The following is a 4,160-nucleotide window of genomic DNA, read 5'->3' as shown; positions in this document are numbered from 1 at the left end:
ACTCTATCGTCCATCAATATCATGGATATCATTAAAGAGTATCATAGGTATCATAAAGGTAGGATTGGAAAAAAAACTATGATAAACTTGTAAATTATATGTTTAATTAGGGAAGATCAAAATGTTAATTTATTCTTCGGATAAGTTTTCACTTATTCTGTTCATTTCATTTATTAGGGTTTTCACCCTCCGTCGGTCGGTTGATGATGGGTGGCGAAAGTCCGAAGTCCGGTAAGTCAATGACGTAATTAACTCTAAGGGTATCAAGATAATTACAATAACAATAATACCTACTAAAATAGACGGTTGAATCACAACAATGATACTCTCCATCATCTAGCTAGCTAAATCCAAATTAGCTAGAATTAGCTAGAGTTGGCCAAAAGGGCAAGCCCACACGATCAGCTTCTTGCCTGCAGCGCGAGGCACGCACACCACTTATTACCTTGCATAACATTATGCAGCACACCACAAGTAACACCTAGAGCTCTCTCTCTCTCTCTCTAGCCACCCACGGACTCTCTCTCCTCACTCCTTTTTAGCCACCCACGGACCCCTCTGTTTCGCAGTTCACGCACACATAACTCTCGTCCCTTTCCTGTGCTCCACCCCTGCACCCAGCCATGATGAGCAGTTGGATGATGAACAGTAGCGCGATGGCGCCAGCCACGGACGTCGACTTCGCCTTCGCTCCCATGCAGCCCTACGTGGGCTTCGACGCCGGCATGGCCCTGCCCAGCGTCGAGCAGCCGCTGCTCCAGCAGCACAATAACCACTACGACAATTTTGACTTCGCCGCCGCCCCAGCGGGCTTCCCGTTCCAGGATTCGGCTCTCCTCCCGCCCTCGATCCTGCCGCTGGCGCCGCCGCCGCCGCCGAGCATGGCGATGGCGATGCCGTCGTCGCTGCAGATGCCGCTGGTGACCCTGCCGGGCGTGCCCACGGCGGAGGTGTACCCATTCGGCGGCGGGTTCCTGAAGCGGAAGGACGGCCTCGTCGTGGAAGCCGGCGGCGGCGGGAGGATCGGGCTGAACCTCGGCCGGCGGGCCTACTTCTCCCCCGCGGACGTGCTCGACGTGGACCGGCTGCTGACGCGGTCGCGGCTCAGCGGCGGCATGGGCATGGGCGTGCTGGGGCTCGGGCTCGGCGCCGCGCACCACCACAAGCCGCCGCGGTGCCAGGCCGAGGGCTGCAAGGCCGACCTCTCCGGAGCCAAGCACTACCACCGCCGCCACAAGGTCTGCGAGTACCACGCCAAGGCCGCCGCCGTCGCCGCCGGCGGCAAGCAGCAGCGCTTCTGCCAGCAATGCAGCAGGTCCGTACGTCCCTCCCGCTCTTGCATGCCACTGACAGGTGAGTGAGGTGACCCTGGGAGCACACGCACGAGCCCCCCCGTTCGCCAGGCCAGCCCGTCACACGGTGGCTGGCTACCTGTGCCACTGGGGCATATGAGTACGTACGACGCAATGCATGAAGCTAGGCTCTGCCACATGCCTGCATACCTGAACACGATGATCCATTGATCCCTATCATACATGCATGCAGAGTGATCTCCCCCTTCTAGTCTGGTTCCAAGCAGGGTGAAATTACGCAAGCATATGCTCCTCCTAATTAAGTCCTACCATATATACAGGCCATGAAAGTAGCAAGACCTACTGCTAATAAACCAGTTAATGCATGCATGCATGGAGCCAAGGATAAAAATGTGAGTGAGAAGGCTGCAACCTTTCGACTCCCATCAGCTAGCTGCGAGGACTGACTACTGACGCCGGTGATCATTTCAGATGATGCGTAGTATCACATCGGATGTGATCAGATTAAATTAGATCAGATCAGGGTCCAGCCGGGGTCAGGTCTGAGCGTATCCGGCCGAATATACCTTTCCACTTTACCACTAGCTACCAACATTGACCACTGCAGCACACTCATCGTTTGCAACCGGTCATACATAGTCATACGTACGTACGCACAGGCCATGTACAAAGAAATACATGCATGATATATATACAAGTGGACAGCTAGAGATATACTATACGTCTACATGCATTAAATGGATCCAGAGATACAGTAGTATTTACTTCTATCTTGGTTTGTTTCTCTTTTGGCTAGTTTTCATGTGCTTGCTGAGTTTGATGAGGCCAAGAGGAGCTGCCGGAAGCGGCTCACCGAGCACAACCGCCGACGCCGGAAGCCGGCCGGTGCACAGGGAAGGGACTCGTCGCCGCCACCAAAGAAAGCGGGCGCTAGCATCGCCACCTCCTACAACAGTGATCACAAGAGTAAGCAGTCCTCTCTCAAGGGAATTAATGACAGTATGTAGGATGACACTTGAATCAATTTGATTTGAATCGTCGCCTTTAAGATCCGAACGCCAAAGAAATAAATATATACCTTGGTTTCAAATTTCAAACCAGCAAGCCCTCATGTTAATTTGTGCTAACACAGAGATAAATATACACGGATCTAGGTTCCATTATTTTTGTTTCTTTTCTTGTCAGTGTTCAGGCTGGGTATCCATATTTGTAATGAATTTTATAAAGCAACATACATGGATCGCCACAAATGCTTTCTGCAAATCATTTACCTTGAGTGTCAATTTAATTAACAATTAACTAGCAAGTAATTAAACAGTTCATGTGCAGTACTAGAAAAGGATCATACGGACTACATGATGACAAGATGTAACAATCATTTTGACTTATCAGTACGTCTCTGTTTTTGAAGGAAAATCACTTTTTTCTCCAAGCTATGTATATAGCGCCACCGTTGTATCTAACTGCTCAGCAGTACAATCGATGTGCGAGCACGTTACAACGTTCCATAGAAAGATACTAGCTAGTATATATATGCATTATACATGCCAAATGCCATGCCACGTAGATGCTACGTACTTCATTATATCTGAACTGACGTACATGCATGCATGGCGCCAAAGCTTTGACGTACATGTAGGATCAGTACTACACACACTAGGTAGATGCAATGCCACCCCTGCAACATCTGATCAGATATATGCATGCATGCTTCGATTACTTAGCGTTCGCCGATTTTTTAATGTTGTGTACGTCAAGCGTGCCTATCTATCTTCATCATATGTACGATGAGCAGGTGCGAGCACCGCCGCAGCCAAGTCGACAGCCATCTCGCCGAACGGGAGCGGCGTCAGCTGCCTGGACGTCATGGACAACGGCCAGACGAGCAGCGCGGCGGCGGCGCCCACGGCCCTGTCTCTGGCCGCGATGCTGCTGCAGGAGAAGGACGGCGGCCTGGACACCATGCTGATGATGCAGCAGGTGTAACAAGGCCGTGACGATGAAGAGCAGCACGACTTCATGACCTGATCACTTGTGCTGCCGGCGCTGCAGCAGCACAACGGCAACAGCCACGGCGTCGGCGGCAACATCTGTCGTGCTCGTCGGTGTCAGATCATCAGCAGAACAGCAGCTGCAACGGTTTCTTTGACGTGGACTTCATCTAGTGCGATGCATGCATGCACGTAAAAGGAGGAGGGGAAAAAGCCTAGCATGACTGCGCCGCTGCATTATGAGACGCATGACGTGAAAGAAAGCAACAAAGTTGGTTGCACTAGGCTAGCTATAGCCTTTAACTTTCTTTTCACTGTGTTAGTACTTAATGTTGGCCTTTTACTGGCTAGAGGGAAAATGCCTGCATGGTGTATGATGTGTATTCCTTTTCCTTTTACATTGGTAAAATGTAAATTAAGACGTGTGTTAATTCAGGGTGTATGGTGCATGTATGTGTGTTTCTGTGTTTCTTGAGTCTTGACATTGGAAACTACGTGCTGCTTGTCCATGAAGTTGATTGGACCTGGATTGGACAGTCAGAAATGCAAGAGACAGGGAGGATAACCTACATCAAAAGGGGTCATTCATATATATATATATACACACACATAAAACATATTTAGTACTCTCGGGAGTATGTACTCCCACATATGTATCTCATAACATATAGAATATCTCATATGATAAATAATATATATAGTTTTTTTAGTTTGCATATATATTTTTAGTATATATTACATTTTATGTACAAATACAAAGATCTTACCAAAATCTAATAAAATTGATCGACTTTTTTTCTATTTTTTTATGTAGTTCATATTGAAGTATATTAGAATGAGTATATAAGTATACTTA

The 4,160-nt window shown here is 48.6% G+C and overlaps 1 pseudogene; it reads left to right on the top strand.

Moving 5' to 3' along the window:
- Positions 1–549: 549 nt before the first annotated feature.
- LOC133920689 (squamosa promoter-binding-like protein 5) lies at positions 550–3,663 on the top strand (annotated as a pseudogene).
- Positions 3,664–4,160: the final 497 nt, after the last annotated feature.

The sequence above is a fragment of the Phragmites australis genome, chromosome 6, assembly GCF_958298935.1.
Source record: "Phragmites australis chromosome 6, lpPhrAust1.1, whole genome shotgun sequence".
NCBI lineage: Eukaryota > Viridiplantae > Streptophyta > Magnoliopsida > Poales > Poaceae > Phragmites > Phragmites australis.
The sequence above is the reverse complement of the archived record's forward strand: the minus strand, read 5'-3'. Positions and strand labels throughout refer to the sequence as shown.